The following is a 20,836-nucleotide window of genomic DNA, read 5'->3' as shown; positions in this document are numbered from 1 at the left end:
TTGGACTGCAGAATCAGTTCCCTGTGAAATCTGATCCTCAACCTGGGGCAAGGGGGAAGGCACAGCCTTAACCCTCTTGCTCCTTCTCTTGGGTTGGTCTATTGTTCCAAGATCCACCACTGGTTCAGGAAGGCACTTCTTAGCCTGAGTCCTTGTCACTGCAAGGACATGTGCTGAAATCCCTAGCATTTCTGCATGAGTCCTGTACTCCATTTCTGACCAAACTGGGCTTTCAAGATCATTGCCTAACAGACAGTCTACTGGGAGGTCTGCACTCACAACAACTTTCTTTAGGCCATCTACCCCTCCCCAGGAGAAGTTCACAACAGCCACACTATGTGAAGTAGTGGAGTTGCTTGCATTGGTCACTAGGTAACTTTCACCTAGTACAATCTGTCCAGGGTCCACAAAGTCAGGTGTCACCATAGTGACACTGGCACATGTGTCCCTGTAGGCCTGAGCCAGTTTCTCATTTATCAAAGGCGTCTGCCTATATTTGCCCAGGTTACTGGGACTCACTGTAGTGGACAAAGATAAGTCCACATCATATAGGAGAACTGCCTGAGTAGGGACTCTGACTAGGCCAGATTCCATCTCAGTACCCAAGGTTAACCCTACTATACCCTTTGGTTGTGTACCACCACTGCTAACTGTACTAGGGGGTGCAGGTGCTTTAGGAGCTGCAGTGGTGGGGACTGGATTTTTCTTGGTGCATTCACTGCCCCAGTGTGAAACTGATTTGCAGGTATTACACCAAGGTTTCTTGGGCCATCATTCTTCTTTTTCTTGTTTCCATTTTGGGAACCACCCTCCTTATTACTAGTTTGGGGGCCTGAAGACTTCTGGTCCTTTTCTTTATCTTTCGGATTCCCACCCTTCTGGTCTGTTTTCTTCTGGTCACCACCTTGGTTCTGGGGTTTCTGCTTAATCCTTGTTCTGACCCATTTGTCTGCCTTCTTTCCCAATTCTTGGGGAGAGGTCAGATCAGAGTCAATAAGGTATTGATGCAACAGCTGGTTCTGACAGTTATTAAGGATCTGCTCTCTCATTATAAGATTGTACAATCCTGTATAGTCTGAGACTTTACTTCCCTGCAGCCAACCCTCCAGAGCCTTAGTGGCACAATCAACAAAATCAGTCCAGTCCTGATCTGTGCTTTTTGGGTGTCTCTGAACAACAACCTGTATTGCTCAGTGGTTAGGCCAAACCCTTCAATAAGAGCACTCTTCAGGACAGAGTAGTTTTTGGCATCCTCTGGTCTAACTGAGGAGCCTGTCCCTACCTTTCTCAGAAAAGGAGTACCATAAAATTGCAGCCCACTGATCCTGAGGAACCTGCTGTACCATGCAGGCTCTCTCAAGAGCAGTCATCCATTTGTGGATGTCATCCCCTTCCTTGTAGGGGGGCACAATTTTTGTCAGGTTTCTATTATCATAGCTCCTGTCTTTCTCTCTAGGAATTATGCTGCCACCAGTGGCATCTAAGCCACACAACTTCTGTTCTCTTGCTAAAGCAAGTCTAGCTTGAGCCAGGGCTACCTCCTCCTTCTCTATCTGGAGTTTGACAGCCCTCATCCTGGCCCTATGCTCTATCTTCTGAGAGGAAGTCATTCCTCTCTGAGATTCTCTTGAGGCACTAGAAATATGAGAGTCCCCTGATGGAGATCTCCCTCTTCTGTTGCCTGGGAGAATGCTGTTATGGGATCTGGGGAGGTGCTGGCCCTCTCCATTCCCATGTAGGTCAAGTTGGCCTGGTTAAGCCTGGCAACTATAACCGGGTTACCCCTCTGATCTTGATCTTCAGGATCCTCTACTTCTGAATCCTCCTCCTCCTCTTCCTCCTTCATCTTCCTCCTCTGGAGTGGTATAAGTTACAGGGGGGTTCACTCCATCTCCTAAGTCTAAGGGAGCTGCACTCGCCTTATCTAAGTCATCCTTTTCTAGAATGGCAATCAGGGTAGGAATGGTGGGGCCTCTGCCCCTTTTTAGCCCTCTTGATATGCACAAGGCACACAAGTCTTTGTGGCTAAGTTTGTCATAGCTGGAAGTTGCCTGGGTAAGGTCAACTGTCACAGGCAGAGAGCCTGTGACAGTTCACCTGTCACAGGCTCTCTGCCTGTGCCAGACATGACTCTAGTGAGGTGTAAGTGGTGCACTTACCTACACTAAGTGTTTTCCTACTGTACCTTGCAGGTGAGTTGTAGTCAGGGTGTGCTACTCCCTTTAATCTACAACTACTAAGTTCAGTAGAACTTAAATATGCTAAGCTTTTGATTTATATGTACCTAAGGTACTTGATGTGATCTTTCAATTTGATAAAAAGATTGCAATGGTAAAACAACAGCAAGCTCAAATCCGCACCGCTGCGCACCAATGTGAGAAGTTGGCCTGATATATGATGTTTCCAATTCTGGAACCACCTTGTATCAGTCCAAACTATCCCTTATGGTGTCTGGTTGTAAGTCAACCTTGTAGACAAGCTATCTTAATGGTAGCATAGACTAAGCAGCCTTAAAGGCTAAACTCAAGAGGTCGTGTTAAGCGAGAGGTTTTACCAATCACAGTCCTGCAATATCAAATGAAAGGACACCACACAAGTATATATTATAAAAATATATGTGTTTATTCTTAAAATAATCCCCAGTACTCTTTATGAACAAAGGGGCACAAGCGTTAAATCAAAAGCACAGTATAACATACAAAGTTGCACAATTATGGATGAGGGCGAGGGGCCACTCAGACCATATACTAAGAAAGTGGTATAAGAGATACCAATCGAACAGTGGTTAGGCCTAGGGCCTAGGGAATCGCTGGGAGCAGTCGGGACAAGCAATGCTGAAGTCGGGAAAAGCCCGCGGGATTCGGGTGCAGTGCTTAAAGCACACGCATGCACCAATGCAAGTCAATGGTGCGTAAAAGTTACACAAATAGAGTTTTAGGATACTTCCGCTGAACCTAGAAGGACAAAACTTTAGACACAGACCCTAGAGGTGTGTACCAGTGTGGGAACACCGGCGTTGCAATGTTACCTCACCCACAGGAAGCGGGTGCATAGGGTCGAAGTGGCGTCGGGTTTCGTCGTGCAGGTTCTGGGTGCTTGAAGCTGAAGAGGCTGCAGGCGATGTGAAGGAGAAGTGTCCGGTGTGATCCAAGGGTGGATCAGAGTCGAAAAGTACCTGAAAGCAGAGAGGACAGAGTCTGGGTCACTCAGCAGTGACCAGGGTGGAACCAGGACGGAACCAGGCAATGTCGGGCGCAATCAGGTGGTTGTCGAGGAGCTTCTCTCCGCTGCCACGTGGGCTCTGGGGCATCTGCGACGTCCAGGAGCGGGTCACGAGCTGTCCCACGTAGGCTCTCACCGTCGGCGCGGTCGGCTTCAAGATTGGAGCAAACAACACTTGGCAAAAGCAATCCACGCGGAACTGGAAGATTGCTTCTCACTCGGACCAGGAGGGTCAGAGTGGGTGCTCCTTTTCAGAGGAGCTGGTGCAAGTCTGGAGCAACCAGAATCACAAGTCGTATTTCGGTTTTCGCCAGCAGAGGGGCCACAAGCCAGCTGGCAAGTGACCGGGCGAACGCGTTGAGCCAAAGAAAGCAGAAGGGCCCCACGCAGCACTCGTCGAGTGTAGAGGGGTGAACTTCGGTGCAAGAGTGGCTCAGGGTTGGGGCTTCTCAAACCCCGGTGTACAGCTTCGAGGGTCACTCGTGGGCTGCACGGTCAGCGTCTCGTGGTCTTTTCAAGATGGCGTGCCCCACGCTTCCGGTCGCCTCCACGGGTCGCAGCTCTGCAGGGACTGTGGATCGGGCTGTAAGAAGGCAGGCAAGCTTGATCTCGTCGATCTCTGTCGCTCGAGTTCCGGTGGGAACTGCAACAAAGCAGACGTCGATGTGCTGGATGGTGCCTGTTTGCACAGGGTGGTCACTCCTTGACCACAAGGGAGATTCTTCAGTCTTCTACGTTGGGTAGGATGTCGAAGGGTCCAGAGTTTCGTTTCTTATGTTTCATCAGGATAATCTGAAGTGCATTGGCACTGCTCCCATTCTTATACCAATCTAGGGGGCTGGATTACCTGCTAGGTCCCCTCCTATGGGTGGGACCCAGGAAGGGGGTGGGTACATGGGTACACCCCTTTCCTTTGATCCAGGCCGCGCTGGGACGGGGGCTGGTGTGCCCCAGAACCGGTTTGGCCGGATTATGCAAGGGGCAGCCTTGTGCTCCCCATGCAGTGTCTGGTTTCTTTCAAACCTCCCTGCTACAATCCACTATCTCCTGTCTGGGGAGGTGGGACACCTCCCTGCGACAGGAAACCCTTTGTCCAGGCCCCCTTGGCTGAGTTTCGGTCAGCTGCAGGGGGTCAGACCCGTGTCTGTGGCAGAAGCATCCATTTTGTGGATCTGAGGCTCTTTTAAAAATCAACCGCATTTCAGTAAAGTAACATGTCTTCTCCCTCTAGAGGGGTGGAATGCTATCCCCGTCGCCAGAACTGGCGAGGGGATAGTATTCCAAATCGTATGACACCTTACACGACATGTTTTGATAAAGCCAAACCAAAGTTGCTATATAACCGCGAGGATTATAATGCACTTAATAGTATATGGTATGGCATTATCCTGGAACAGCTTAGGGACTTGTTCCCGACAGCTGCAGACAGGCTCAGCTCATGCAGGAGCTCCATCTCACATTAAACCACGCACTCTGCCTCCAGGATTGATAAGGCCTTCCATAGGAGTGGCTCACAGGTTTATATGTGTCCAGATATAAGTTTAGATATAGGTATACTATATCTAAGCAAGAGGTGATTACACCATCTTGCCCCAGCTGAGTGATCAGCCAGTTGTGTCAATTTAAGAACCAGCCAGGGGTGGCAAAGATATGCTGCAGCCCCTGGTAGGCCTTGGTGGCACCTATGCCCTGAGCACCTATAGTGCATGGTACAGGGGCTGACAAGGAGTCCATTTCCAATTGTAGTATGTACCTATAGCACATGTATTACTAATTTAGAGAGAGAACAGCAGGCTGGGGGTCTGATTAGCAGGCCCACAGCCTCAGTAAGTCGAAAACCAGTGAAGCAAAAAGCAAAAATTTGGGGTGACCATAGGATAGCAGACCCTACTCTCCTACAAACTGTAAAGCCCAAATTTTTTTGCCAGAGGAAATAGGTTGAAGCTTAAAACCATAAAGCCTATTTCTAGTACGGAGGTGTTCTTGGCAATCAATATCGGTTTCCTTTATTTTCATCCACTTTGAACTCAAAAGGATATGGACCGTCGAAGGATGGTGAGCACATCTACTAAGCAAAGCTTTTGACTTTCCAATTCAAAACTGCTCCAATGCTGCTCTTGACTTCACTGCTTCTATTCTCTTGCTCTTTTCGTCCAGCCGAGGTTCATCTGCTAGCCAGTATGAAAAGTTTTCTTAGTTCTGTAAAATTACGATGGAATCTAATAGCATGTCCTCAAATGTAAAGAGGATACAGGATAGTTGCCTTATGTTTTCTTTCCAAGCAAAAGACTGGGATGTTTGTGCAATTGATGCTCTTCCTGACTGCCAGTCTTCTTCATGAAGCTAAGACTCCTCAAGTCCAGTGATACAGAGGAAATCAAAATTCTCAACATGGTCGATAGTCTTTTTCAAGTCATGTTTTGGCACCAGCCATAAAGCACTTTATGTACTTTGAGTAGAAATATAAGAATACGCGTGAGCAAATTTTGATGGCTCTGGTGTTTAAATGGTATGCTTTGAGTACATCGTATATAAAGGATCTATCCTCGTCCGTGAGTTTCTGTATAATACAGAACTTGATAAACTCCAAAAACCAAACTCTTCCATTCTTCACTATGCGACAAAGTTAACTCTGTTTCAACCACATTAGTATGCTCAGTTCATTTTATAACACCCTAACTAGCAGCTATGTTACCTCTGAACTCATCTCGAAAGGTACCTTGTGGTGATTGAAGGAAGCCTTTACAACCATCTGGTCACTTCTATTCCTTTGAGTCATACCGTTTTCCTATACTTGTAGCACAAGTTACTTACCTTCGGTAACGATATATCTGTAAGAAACAATAGTTAGTGTTAGATTCCTTACCTTAGAATATCCCCAGGCATCAGACTGGATGCGGAAAGTTTTGCGTAGCAGTACCCCTGCGCGTCGGTAGGCGTTGTCTGCGGCTCCACGTCCGTCGTCGGTGTCAAAGGATGATGTCGTCTGAGTACTTAGCGCGCCCTCGCGCGCTGACGTCAGTTCTTGCACATAGCTTTCCACGCCAGGAGCGCAGAGCCATGCCAGAGACCGACACTAATGCCATAAAACTAGGGCCCTCAAAAGGAAAATACTTTACCCTAGATATCGGTCCGCAGAATGGGGAGGATGGGAGGGGCTTCAAGGAATCGAACACTAACTACTGTTTCTTAAAGATATATAGTTACTGAAGGTAAGTAACTTGTGCATCTGAAAGAAACAGGTTAGTGTTATATTCCTTACCTTAGAATAGATACCCCAGCAATACCAACCCCGGTGGTGGGTCTACGGACCAAGATCATACCAGAAAGTCCTGGAGAACAGAACGTCCGAAAAAGCCATCTCTCCAGACTTGGCTGTCCAGGCAGTAGTGTCTAGCAAATGTGTGCAGCGAGGCCCACGTAGTTGCCTGACAGATGTCCTGCAAGGGGACTCCCCGGCCCAGGCCAGTAGTAGCCGCCGTGGCCCGAGTGGAATGGACCCTCTGCCCAACAGGGGGCTCCTTCCGAGTCAAAGAGTAGCATACTTTGATACACAATACGACCCACCGAGGGATGGTCAGTTTGTGTACCGCCCGTCCTTTCTTAGCGCCCATGTAACCAACAAAGAGCTGGTCGTCCACCCGGAACTGGCGTGTGCGATCAAGGTAGAAGGAGAGCGCACGTTTTGGGTCCAGACGGTGGAGTCTCTCTTCCTCATATGAAGGATACGGAGGCGGAAAGAAGGTTGGCAAAGTAATGGACTGCCGGATGTGAAAGGCTGTAACTACCTTGGGCAGGAAAGAAGGATGTGTTTTCAACACAACTTTGTCCGGATGGACAGAAAGGAAAGGAGGTTTAGAAGAAAGAGCCTAGAGCTCACTCACTCTCCTGGCAGAGGTGATGGCAACCAGGAATGCAGTCTTAAGAGTTAGAAGACGGTGAGGACAATTGTGAAGTGGCTCAAAAGGAGCGCACATCAGATAAGTAAGAACAAGGTTCAAGTCTCACTGAGGCATCACGAAAGGAACAGGAGGGAACATGTGCGTGATGCCCTTCAAGAAGCTATTTACAATAGGGGAGTTGAAAAGAGAAGGCTGGTCAGGAAGCCTCAAGAAGGCGGAAATGGCAGAGAGGTAGCCCTTAAGAGTGCCCAGAGCAGAGCCCTGCTGGGCAAGAGAAAGAAGGAAGAGTAGAACCTCTGAAAGAGGGGCAGAGATAGGATCCACAGCCTTTGCTGTGCACCATGCCACAAATTTGTTCCACCTGCAGGCGTATACCATTTTTGTGGAGGGACGCCTGGCTGCCAGAATCACATCACATACTTCAGGAGGCAAGTCAAATGGCCTCAACTGTCGCCGCTCAATCTCCACGCAAGTAGGTGGAGACTGGACAGGTTCGGGTGGAGCACCGACCCCTGCTGCTGCGACAGAAGGCCCTCCTGAAGAGGCAGACGAATCAGAAGATCGACTGACATGCTGAGTAGCTCAGGATACCAGTATCTTCGTGCCCAGTCCGGAGCCACAAGGATGACTTGGGACCGGTCTCTCCTAATCTTCTTCAGCACTCTGGGCAGAAGTGGTATAGGCGGAAAGGCGTACAACAGACTGCAGCTCCACTCGTGACGAAAAGCGTCTCCGAGCGAGTGCCGCCTTGGAAATTCCAACGCGCAGAGCTGACGACATTGCGCGTTCTCTTCGGTGGCGAATAGATCTAACCAAGGCTCTCCCCACAGCCGAAAGAGGTCTTGCGCCACGTCCCAGTTCAGACACTATTCGTGATCCATCGTGCACTAGCAGCTGAGTTTGTCCGCCCTGGCGTTCAGGGAACCTGCCAGGTGTAGAACCACCAGGGTAATGACCTGGTGTTCCAGCCATGTCCAGAGGCGCAGAGCCTCCTGACAAAGGGTCCACAACCCCACCCCGCCCTGTTTGTTGCAGTACCACATGGCGGTGGTGTTGTCCGTGAACACCTGCACTACACTTCCCCGTACAGAGGGAAGGAATGCCTTCAGTGCAAGCCGGATCGCCCGCAGCTCCAGAAGGTTGATGTGGAGCCGGGACTCCGCCGGAGACCAGAGGCCTCTCATCTCCCTCTCTCCCTTGTGGCCCCCCAACCGAGGAGGGAGGCATCTGTCACTACCACGTGCTCCGGTTGGGGAAGGGAGAGAGATCTGCCGCTAAGCCAATTGCGGTTCGTGAGCCACCACTGCAACTGTTTCGCAGTGCCCTCCGAGATCCGGATGTAGTCGGACAGGTTGCCCGGATGCTGTGCCCACTGAAACTTCAGGTCCCACTGCAAAGCCCGCACCCGCCACCGGGCGTGATGCACCAGAAGGATGCAGGAGGCCATCAGCCCCAGGAGCCGCAGCGTCAACCTGACCGAGACTCTGGATAAATGTTGAAAGACCGGAATCAGAGCCTGAATATCCCGAACTCGCTGTTCGGGGAGATAAACCTGAAACTGCGCTGAGTCCAGTACCGCTCCGATGAAGAGGAGCTTCTGAGAGGGGCACAGGTGTGACTTCGGCACGTTGATGGAGAATCCCAGCGAGTGCAGGAGGTCGGCTGTAGTGTAGAGGTTTGGGGCGAGCCCGCCTTCAACAACCAATCGTCGAGATAGGGGAAGACTGAAACCCCTAATCTGCGCAGATGAGCTGCGACCACCGCCATCACTTTCATGAACTCCCGTGGGGCACTGGTAAGGCTGAAGGGGAGCACAGTAAACTGAAAGTGCTCGTGACCTCCCGTGAACCGCAGTTAACGCCGGTGGGCCGGCAGGACGGGGATGTGAAAATACTTGTCATGCAAGTCCATCGCTACCATCCAGTCTTCTGGGTCCAGGGCAGCTATGACCTGAGCCAAAGTCAGCATCATGAACGTCTCCTTCCGGAGGAAGCCGTTGACGCTCCTTAGATCCAAGATAGGGCATAGGCCCCCTTTGCCCTTCTTGGGTACCAGAAAGTAGTGGGAATGACAACCACGTCCTACTTCTGGCACAGGAACACGCTCAACGGCCCCCTTGGCCAAGAGGGCTGTAACTTCCTCCTGCAGAAGTTGCAAGTGATCTTCCGACATGCGGTGGTACTGCGGTGGCATGGCTGGAGGGGTCGCCTCGAAGGGGAGGGAGTAGCCCCTTTGGACGATTTGCAGCACCCCCCTGTCCGATGTGATGGAGCGCCAGTGGAGGAGGTGATGGCGAACCCTGCCCTCCACTGGCGTTGAATGGGCCTGAAAGCTTGGACTAGGAGGATCTTGAGGCAGATGCTGCGGGTGTGGGTGCGGACTGGCCTTGCCTGAGTCCCCCGGCACCGCTACGGCGGTTACCACGTCCGCGTTGAGGTGGATTCTGCGCCTGTGGTTAGCTGGACGTGAGGGAGCGCCCCTTCCTTGTCCACGAAAGGCAGTAGTCTGCTGGCGTTGGCCGAGGCCCAAGGACTTGGCCGTAGCCCTGGAGTCCTTAAAACGTTCCAGCGCGCTATCCGCCTTGTTGCCAAAAAGGCGACGGCCATCAAAGGGCATGTCCATAAGGGATGCTTAGACATCGCCCGAAAAGTTGGCGAACTTCAGCCAGGCGTGGCGGCGATCCGCCACCGTCGTTGCAATCGCCCTGCCTAGCGAGTCCATGGTATCCAGTCTGCACCGAATGGAGTATCGTGCTGCGTCCCTTCCCTCCGCGAGGGCCTGGGTTAGCTTTGCCCGGACCTCCGCCGGGCACTGCGGCAGCACTTCCGCAACCGTATCCCACAAGGAGTGGGAATAACGGCCAAAAAAGGCAGGCGGTGTGGACAGACCGCCACCCCAAACTTGAAGAGGAGACTGGCTTCTTACCGAACTGGCCATACCTTTTGGATTCCCGATCAGGAGAAGCGGTCGGGGATGCTGTCTGGGAAGTTGAGGCCTGGATCACCAGACTCTCAGGGGTGGGGTGAACGGACAGGAAAATGGGGTCCCCCGGAGGTGGTCGGTGGCGTCGGGGCACGTTCCGATCCACAGGGAGGCCTGTGGAGGGCTTGGACCAGGTGCCCAACAGAACGTCAGTGAGGGCCTTGGTGAACTGCAGGAGAGGCTCCGAGGAGCTTAGTCCTCATAGCCGCGACTGGGAGCTCAAGAGCCAAGGCCTTGGCTGCCAGAGTCAACACCTCACCGGACGCAGCCCCCTCCTCCGTAGCCGCGGTAGGAGGGGAGACAAAACCAGTGTCATCCCCAAGTTCATCCGCCCAGTCCTGACTCAACTGACACTGCAGTGCCAGAGGGTCCTCAGACCCCTCCCAATCCCCCTTGTCATCCATCTCCTGGAGGTCAGGAAGAAATGGAGCCGGATCATTGGTGACAGGCTCACCTATCGGCGTCGAAGACTGCACCAGGCGACGCCAGTCTGATGCCGGATCCGGACCGGGGAGGAGATCGGGGATGACGGTGCCGGGGGCGACACCCTTGGTGACGACGTCGGCGGAGGGGTCGTGAGGTAGATCGGCGTCGACCTAGATCCGGAGGAGCCCTGCGGTGTCAGGACCGAAGCACCCGACGGCGCCGGGACCGAAGCACCTGACGGCACCGGGGCCGAAGCCGCCGGCTCCCAGTCGGGTCCGCGGGGCCCTAATACACCTCGGCCGGACCCGACAAGAAGGAAGCGCGACCTCATGGCCGTGAGGAAGGCGCTGATCTCCTCTGGCGTCGCGTTCAGCCCAGGGACCGGTGGGTGTGGTGCTGGACGCGGCGCTGGCGGCTCCGGCGGAGCCGCGTTGGCGGTGTCGCCCGAACCCCCAGCCGCGTCTCGCGAGCGTCGGGGGAAGTCAGAAGAGTGAGGTCGCATTCTTCGACTTCTTGTGCCTCGACTTACCTGAGGACTTCGAGCCCGACGAGTGGTGTGGACTCGCCGCGCTGTGATGACTGTGGCCCCGCGACCGGTTCCTCGACCTCCTCCTGGACCGGGAACTCTAGCGACGCGGGCCGACTGACGTATCTCGAGTCGCTTACGGGACCACTCCCGCCTAGCTTTCGACGTCAAGGCCCGGCAGTCGGGGCACGACTTGTCATCATGGTCGGCCCTGAGGCAATAAAGGCACCGACGGTGGGGGTCGGTAACTGACATCAGTCGGTTACAGTCGTCACAGGGTTTGAACCCGGGCATCCCTATCGGCACCGAAGTCGATAAACGACTCGAGAAGATCCAAAACAGATCGAAAAAATTGGTCAAAAAGTGACTAAGGAGTACTGTTCTTCCCAGATCTGCGCTTGCTGGCATGGAAAAAAGAAGAAGAACTGACGTCAGCGCTCGAGGGCGGCGTCCAAGTACTTCGACGACGTCATCCCGGTGACCGCGACGCCGACGACGGACGCGGAGCCGCAGATGACGCCTACCGACGCGCAGGGGTACTGTTACGCAAAACTTTCCGGATCCAGTCTGACGCCTGTGGATATTCTAAGGTAAGGAATCTAACACTAACCTGTTTCTTTCAGATGTGTTAAAGCAAATCATATTTGTTCCAATTCGGTCTTTGGTGTCCAGTGTTCGCCTTTAGGGAGTACTATTTCGAACTAAACAATTCCAAAACCAATGGCAGAAAAATGCAATCTAAGGTGGAGTCGGTGTACTTTTAAGTTTAGGGTTTCAGCAACCATAAACATTTGACACACACTTGAAATAAAGACTTCAAATAAAGCAAAGTGTTTTATTCTGAACCCAATACTAGATGGCAGGAGAATGCGCAACAGGGGTTTGTATAACTAAAATGATGCAACTTTCTTACACCCCTATGTAACCAGGAGAAATCACAATCCAAATGTTATTTGGTGAACAAAGGTAGGACAGAACTTATATTTAATAGCCCCAGCGGACAACTGCCAAAACATTCTTATGTTGTGGATATGACAGCAGATCTTAACGCTGCAAATACAAATGAGCAAAAACGAAAAATATTAAGAAAAGGGGGCGGTTACGTATGTTGGGTCTGAGGCCAACATACGTAACAGCTCGAACAGTCAGAATGGTCTGAATGAGGTCTTTGGTCTTGGAAAACAACACAACCTGGACGACAAGGATACAATGAACATCCAGGATTGAAGGGTTACATACATTATCAACTGTTGCGGATCATCTGTATTGACTCAGGTATCCTGCCTCAGCCACCAGAGGGATACTGGCATAAGACTCGAAGCCAGTACTTGGTTCATCTTTCTTGTCTTGGTACCAAGGAGACCTGCACACCAGTTTAGGAAAAAGACACCTGACTGATCAGAATATTTCAGATTACTATCCTTCCTCTAAGCACTTTTTTAGAGGAGGAAACCAACGGAGTAAGCTAGATGCTGCCACCTCCGGAGAGATGGAGGTTATGGATGGATTTCATGAAAGTCCGTCATGGTTGTTGATTTATGGGACTGGTCATTAATTCTATGCAATATTCACAAACTTCCACTTACTCACCACCCCTCCCAAAAATAGGTACATTTAGACTGTAGTATACCCGCAGGGGATTAAGGATGCCTCCTCCACTGCCACAGCCACTTTCTTGTGTTCCTCGTGAGATACTGGAGAAGATAACCTAGCTCCTCTCAACAGTACCCCTGTGCCGGTAGGTGGCGTCGGTTAACTCTGCTTGAGGTGGTCAGCGTTGTGTTGGTAGTCATCTAGACGTCCCGCTTGGTCAAAATAACCGCCACTCCGGCGCGCTGACATCTGTACTTTTCACAACTTTTCACAGGAATAGCGAAGAGCCATGAATTAATAGCCCATGGTGTGTTAAAAATGACTAGGGCCCTGAAGGGTAACAGCCCTGAGACTAGAAGACAATTCCGCAGCGTGGGGAGGATGGGTGAGTCGGTAAGGAATCTGCAGTTGGATCAGGTCTCTACCAGATTAGGCGTTACCGAAGGAAAGTAACTTGTCCATCTGATAGAGACATCTAGACGCAGATGCCTTACCTTTGAACAGATATCCAAGCAATACCTCCCTCGGAGGTGGGACAGAGGAAAAGCTTTAAACAAGGAAATCCTGTCATACAGAGCAGGCAAACAGGACCTCTCTGTGGACCTTAAGAGTCCAGACAATAGTATCTGGTGAACGTGTGCAGAGATGCCCACGTGGCCGCTTGATAGAAGTCAGAAAAATGCTGAACGGCCATGGTGACTGCTTTCGCCTTGGTGGAGTGGGCCCAAATGTCTTTGGGAGGCTGCTTCTTTGCCAAGGCATCAAAATTTTAATGCAGAGGATAACCCAGCGTGATATGGTTTTCTTTTGGACAGCACGCCCCTTCTTTGTTCCCACATATCCTATAAAGAGTTGGTCATCCCCCCGAAACTCTGTGCGATCGAAGGTAGAACGATAACGCTCTTATTGGGTCTAGATGGTGGAGACCCTCCTTTTCCTTGGAAGGATGAGGAGGTGCATAGAAAGTGGGCAAAGTAACGGACTGTCCCAGATGAAAGGGAATTACAACCTTGGGCAAAAATGACACCCTAGTTCTCAGTACCACTTTGTCTGGGAAAACTGTCAGGTAAGGAGGCTATAATGACAGTGCCTGTAGTTTGCTTACCCTCCTGCCAGAGGTAAATGCCACCAAAAAATCTGTTTTGACAGTGAGCAACCATAGAGGACAGTTGTGCATCGGCTCAAACGGGGCGCACATTAAAAAGAGTCAATGGACATTTTTGTACAAGATTTACAAAATGTGCTCCATCGGCAGGCGTATACAGATTTCGCAGAGGGACGCCTGGCTGTCAGAATAACCTCACAGACTTCAGGAGAAAGGTAAAAAGTTGTCAGCTGTCACCGCTCATTCCCCACGCATGGAGGCGGAGAGTGGATAGGTTTGGGTGAGGACCCTCCCCTGCTGCTGCGACAGAAGATCCTCCCGAAGGGGCCCCTGATCAGAGGATCTAAACTCATATCTAGAAGCTCGGAATACTAAACTCTCCGTGCCCAACCCGTAGCCACAAGAATAACTTGCACCCGGGAGCCAAGATGGCGGCCGCGACCGCGGCAGAGTGAGCTGTGTGTGCACGGTCCTCTGTGGTTCTCCCCCATCTGACCCAAATTGACGAGCAGCGAGAAGCAGAGTTCGATCTGGTGATTTAGGTGCCGCGAGAAAGATGCTCTGAGGTAGCGGAATCTTCTTCGGCATTTTTCAAGGACCCTTGGTGGACTCAGTGGAGTTGGAGCAATGCGAGAGGCTGGCGTGGCAAACTACTGAAGGGAGCTGAGCCAGCGTAAGCGGAGCGGAGCAGCAAGAGTCAGAACGCGGCCTCACCTGTGGCGGATTGAGCCGTTCGGCTCAGGATCAGTGTGTGTAGCACACAGCGGAGTGAGAACGCGCTACATTTGTGAGGGATTCGGCGGATCGGTTTTCACTGTGTGCAGCAGGAGCATAATGGCCCCAAAAGGGAGAGGTGGTGCGAGAACCCGCGGAGGAGCAACGGCAAGCGCTATGGCTGTAACAGGTACCGGGCGGAGGGTGGTAGCGCTGTTACGGGACAGTCTGATGATATTGTAAGCGCGAAGCACCCTGGGACGCCCAGAAGTAGTCACATTAATGTGAATGTGACACCCCGCAAAACAGTGTGTTCCCCTAACCCTGCAACGGCGAGTGGGCAGCAGGATGCCGGCACGATGATACGACCCACGGAGCCAGTGAATGGTCATAAAGTTCAGGATGCACAGCGTAAGCAAGAGAACGTTGTCAGATCTCGAACTGTACCTGCAATTTTTACCAAAAAACAGGTGCAGAAAGCTAAAATAGGTACGGACAGGAGTACTACTGATCAGAATGCTCCTATAACAAACAATGCGCTCGATGATATAGAAGTTGGCATGGTCAGTGATCTAACCGGTGAATCTGGCTCGGCAAATTTGGCTACCAATATAGCTGTGCTAGTTACTAGTGGTTTATCAGTACCAGATAATGCAACAGTTATCAGCTATACCCCAGAGGGTCTGGGCTCGGCCCCTGCTATTGATAAGGGCAGTGATGTTGAATATGCTGGGTCAGAAGGCAAGTTTTATTCTATGTCCGATTTGTCAACAGCTTCAGGTAAAGATAATGATAACGATGAGGATGAGGACAATGATAACTCAGCAATGTGAGGGACTGGGGTGATGGCCCGGAGGAGGAGGAAGGTGACGACTCGGAGCATTCTCCGCCTCAAGAGACTGTGCAAAAACCGGTTGATTCTGGTGAACGTCCCCCCCATGGGCTGAGTATGCCTTTTGATCAGCCTAATTTGGATGATGATATTGAGGAAGATACAATCACTCTAAGTTTAATTTACAAGAGTATAATGGCCCAACGGGCTGAGACTAAGGCAGAGGGTCTGCGCACGCAAGGGGCTGTTAGAAAACTGCAAAATACAGTGCGACGTATGGCTAAGTCCTGTGCTGAAATTTCTACTCGGGTAGTGGAGGTGGAAGAGCGGGTTTCCTGCGCCGAGGATTCTTTGGTGAAACAACAGTCCGCTATAGACACTTCAAAAATCTAAAGCGGATGTGGACTGGAAACTTCCTGATTTGGAAAACCGCTCTAGACGGTACAATTTACGCGTTTTGGGTATCGCTGAATCTAAGGAAGGGAAGGATACAAGGAAATTAATTGTTGAACTGTTTAAGGAGGCTTTCCCTGAGCTTAAAGATTGGAATTGGGATACTGAGGTGATCAGGGCGCACAGATTTCCGTTTGTATTACGGCACCGAAAGAATGATTGTTGATCAGATATAAATGCATATTCGAGGGCAATTTTAATCTGCTTAAATAATTATTTGCTACGCGAGGCAATTTTTGATCTTGCACGCCGAGAAAGGAGACGACCTGGTATGGGGTGTGAGTTTTTTGTGCGCCCCGATTTTTGTCCAGCCACGGTACAACAACGGTGGCAATTGCGGAAGTTAATCTTACCCTTTCAAGCGAAAGGCGCTCAGGCATTTCTTCTCAACCCTGCAAAACTAAAAGTTATCCATAAGGAACAAACGCGCTATTTCACCTCAGAGATTGTGGCACAGGATTTTTTGAATGCTATGGGCACGGGCTAAAGATGTGATATCTGTTTCTCGCATATCATAGTATTTTTTGTTAGGCTCTCTTCCAGTGGTGGGTTTTTGTCTTCTTTTTGCTAGGTTCCATTAGTAGGTATATGCGGGGGATCTCCGCTTAGATATAATATGAATTCAATATTTGGATGTTTAGGAACTTAGCTAACAATGCTATACTTAAGTAATGGTGATACTGGGAGAGAGGAGGCAATGCTGGGTCGTGGTGGGTGGGGGATCATGTGGAGGGGACAATGCACATTTCACTCTCCATTGCAGAGGACATGGTCCTTCAGCCTCGGTATGGGTGGTGGGGGTGTTGGGTTGGGTTGGGGGGCTGTCGGGGGGGTGTGGGGGGTGTGGGGAGTGTGGGGGTAAAAAGAAAATTAAAATCAATACAGGAGTACAAGTCGCTGCAGTATTTGAAAGTTGTGGTTATATGGCACATGCGTCTTTCTTGGGTTGCCACATCAGCATTTGATGTCGGCTAAGGCTATCAGATTTGGTACACTTAATGTCAGGGGTTTGAACGCTCTCAATAAAAGGCAACGGGTTGAAAGAGAGCTTCAGATGCTTCATTGTGATGTTATCTGTCTTCAAGAGACTCACATACCGTGGTCTAAAAGGAAAATGTTAAATGAGTTGGTCTATGAGCTTGTGGTATGCACCAAACAGACTTGTACATCTAGGGGTGTTGCTATCATGACAAAAAAAATTGCAGCACTTAAGGTAGGGGTACTGACATTCACATTGTGCTCAATATACGGCTCCAACTTGGATGAAGCAGCAATTTTAGAATTTTTGAATATTGAATTAGCAACTTGACCTACCCCTCTTATCATATGTGGTGATTTGAATATAAACTTGCAACCTGACATATCACGTAACAACCCTAGTTATACGGGTAGGAAACCAAATGTGTTTAAGGCATTACAGTCATTGATTTTGGCACATGGGTTGGTGGATGTTTGGGCTTATTTAAGGGGCTCGGAAGCTGGATACACTTTTTTTTCGTGTCCACACTAAAAGCTAGTTAGGCTTGATTATTTTTTTCCCCACAGCACCTCCTGAATACCGCATATATTCAGGTATATCCAAGGGTGACATCGGATCATGGTCCAGTGGTGATAACTATTCCAGGTATTGAGGTTGTTAATAAACATAGGGCGTTCTCCTTTGACAGGAAGCTTCTCCTGGATTAAAAATTTTTGACACATATGAAGGTCTGGATTGTTGAATTTTTTCGTATTAATCGTGGAAGTACTGACCCAGGGTATTTCTGGGATGCCTTTAAGGCTGCTTAGTTATGGGTTACATATTCAAAAGCAGCTGGGGCTAAAGTTACAGGAGTTGTATCAGGGCCTTGCAAAGGCTGAGGAGACTCTAGCCCAGGGTATACATGCTGGTATAGATATTGGGGAAGCTGCAACAGAAGTGGCACGTGATAAGGCAAAAATAAATCTCCAATGGAGCCAAGAGGCTGCCAAAAAATATGTTGTTAAACGGCAGCTTAATTATGATTCCGGGGAGGCAAGTGGCAGGTGTCTGGCCCAAAAATTAAGGATGAAAGAAGCAGCGGAGAGAATTAATACTATTTTGGACAGCAGTGGGCGCCACATTGAGAATGAAACCGGTATATTGGAGGTATTTAAGAGCTTTTATGAAACATTATATGCGGATGATCAAAATGATATTCAAAAAGTTAAAGCGTTTGTACGTCAATATTGTGAACAAGATCTTGGGGAGGAGGATGTAGCGAGATTAGACGCCCCTATCACAATGTTGGAACTTGAGCAAGCTATAAATGGGTTGGCAGCTGGTAAGGCTGCAGGCCCCGATAAATTACCGCTGGAGATATATAAACTCTTTTTTGAGTCTCTAAAGGAGGATATGTTGGTCACAGTCAGAAGAGCACAAAGTGGGGCGTCTCCGAAATCATGGGATGAAGTCAGCATTGTGGTATTCAGGAAAAAAGATAAACCTCCTGAATTGCCAGCATCATATCGTCCCATATCTTTATTGAATACGGATGGCAAAATCTATTCAAAGATTTTGGCCACTAGGTTAGCCACTGTAATTACTCCACTTGTGTCTATAAGTCAGCATGGTTTTATTCCTAATCGGGGCACTACAAATCAGGTAAATAGAGTTATAGCTTTAATAGACCACGCTAATAGTACCGGAGACCCTTTTAGCCTCATTTTACTCAATGCCAAGAAGGCTTTTGATCGAGTCTCTTGGTGCTTTCTATGGGAAGTGATGCGATATCGTGGTTTTGGGCAACAATACATCACTGCAGAACAAACGCTATATCGCCAACCTGTTGCCAGGATATGCACCATGGGGCTCGAATCAAAGGAAGTGTCCATTAGGAGGGGTACTAGACAGGGCTGTCCCTGTTCTCCATTATTATTTTCGTTATACATCAATCCATTTTTGAAAATGCTTGAGTACAGTCCGCAGATACAACCCGTAATTGTACAGCAGCAACAATACCGTGTTTTTGCCTACGTGGATGATGTTGCCGTGGTATCTCCTAAATCTGCGGCAGCAATGCAGGAGATAGAACATTTAGCCGTAGAATATGGGATTGTATCAGGCTATAAGTTAAATACAGCTAAAACACAAATTTTGTGCCACAATGTAGATGGTTTTAATGATCCAAGGGTACTACAGGAGGTAACGTATTTGGAAGTCTTAATTAGGACTTCTGCATCTGCGTTGGTTGATGCTAACTGGCGGAAGTTGATGCATGGGGCTCGCAGGCAATTAGATCATTGTGAATGCCTGCATCTGTCACTAGTTGGCAGATGCAATGTTTTGAAGATGATGATCTTGCCAAAAATATTATATTTTTTTTAGATGTGTTCCATTGGAGATCCCGCGCCCACTTTGGCACAACTACAGTCCCTGTGTATGAATTTCATATGGGCACGCGGGAAAGCTTGTAGAGCAATAAGATACATGGTGTTACCTAGAGCTGTCGGGCGGGGAGGGTTGTTCCGGATTTTACTCTTTATTAATACGCATGTATGCTTCAGCATATGAATATATTGCTTACTGGGGAGGGGCCAATAGAGGTCGCTGAGTCCCCTTCCATATATCAGATATTGCTGGGCTCTGATGCAAAAAGCTGTTTGTTCATAAGCTTAGATTGGAGTTACTACAAACGTACAAGATTCAAGATAGTGATAGCTGCCTATAAAGTATGGAAAGCCATTCAGAAAATGTTTGTGGTAGAAAAAGTCTCTTGGTACACCCCACTAACAGCCACGGCCTTCTTTCCGGACGTATTTTGGGATAGGATCGTATATAATTGGCGAAGTAAAGGTATAAGAATGGTCAGGGATCTGTATATGGATGGGGTACTTAAATCATTTGATCATATTAGTGAGCAATATTATGTGCCCCGGGCGGATTCTTTTAAATACTTACAAATCAGAGACTATTTGCTTAAAACCCGGTGGAATATACAGACTAACCCCCTTATAGAAGCCATCAGAAAGGCAGCAAGAATTGGGACACTGTATACTCTTATGGTAGAAACAAAATCTAATGATTTGGAGGAACATAGCCGAATATGGGAGAGTAGGCTAGGCTGTTCTGATATACATCTGGAGACTCCCATTGAATTAGCTAGCCGATTATTTATGTCTGCCAATTTATCTGCCCAACATTACAAAACTATGTTCTATCTGTATCTCACACCTAACAAAATTGCTAAATGGGGTGGAGGACAGGAGGGGAAATGTTTTCGCTGTGGTAACCCAGATGCAGATGTGGTACATATTTTTTGTACATGTCCACAATTAAATAAATTACTGGGGCATGTAGATACATTTTTAACGGCGATCCTGGGATCTCCCATACACTTATCACCTATGCAGATTTTGTTGGGTGTAGAGATGGGTGTAAATGCAGATAATGTACCCAGGAATGCTATATATTTAATTTTTTTAGCCTCAGCGGTGCTAAGGTTGGGTATAGCTTCATGTTGGCTACAAAAGGATGCCCCATCTTTTGATGCGTGGAGGGCAAGGTATTTGGCTACGTTTAATATAGAGTATAGTCTATATGCTCTCAAAGGCAGGCACAAACGGAAATTGGGCCGGCAAATCTGGGGTCCAGTTCTATCTTACCTGGACATGGACATGTAAATATTGCTTTGTGCTACGGCTTTTTTCTCTGGCTCTTGAGCCCCTGATATATCTACCCTCTATATGTTTAAATTCACTATATTTTTGTAGAGCTCTATGCAATGTCCAATGTGATGATTTTGATTTTGTTTAAATCTGCTATAGGATTATGACGTATGTCCCATACTTTCTTTTTTGTATGTGTACTCATGTATTGTCAATAAATAAATAAAAATATTAAAAAAGAATTACTTGCACCCGGTAGCTCCTGATCTTCTTGAGCAGTCTGGGCATGAGTGGTATGGGCGGAAATGTGTACAGGAGGCCTGAGCTCCACTTGCGAAGAAAAACTTTGCAGAGCGAGAGCGGTCTAGGAAACTCCAACGCGCAAAACTCCTGACACTGTGCTTTCTCTTCAGAGGCGAACAGATCTAACCAAGGCTCTCCCCAGATCTGAAAGA

At 49.1% G+C, this 20,836-nt stretch overlaps 1 protein-coding gene across 2 annotated transcripts in view; it reads right to left on the bottom strand.

The window, feature by feature from the left end:
* SETD1A (SET domain containing 1A, histone lysine methyltransferase) overlaps positions 1-20,836 on the bottom strand; it is a 1,239,111-nt gene that overhangs the window by 1,146,837 nt on the left and 71,438 nt on the right. The window lies entirely within an intron of this gene.

This window comes from Lissotriton helveticus, chromosome 7 (assembly GCF_964261635.1).
Source record: "Lissotriton helveticus chromosome 7, aLisHel1.1, whole genome shotgun sequence".
Lineage (NCBI taxonomy): Eukaryota > Metazoa > Chordata > Amphibia > Caudata > Salamandridae > Lissotriton > Lissotriton helveticus.
Note: the sequence above shows the minus strand (reverse complement) of the source record. Positions and strands in the feature narration are given on the sequence as shown.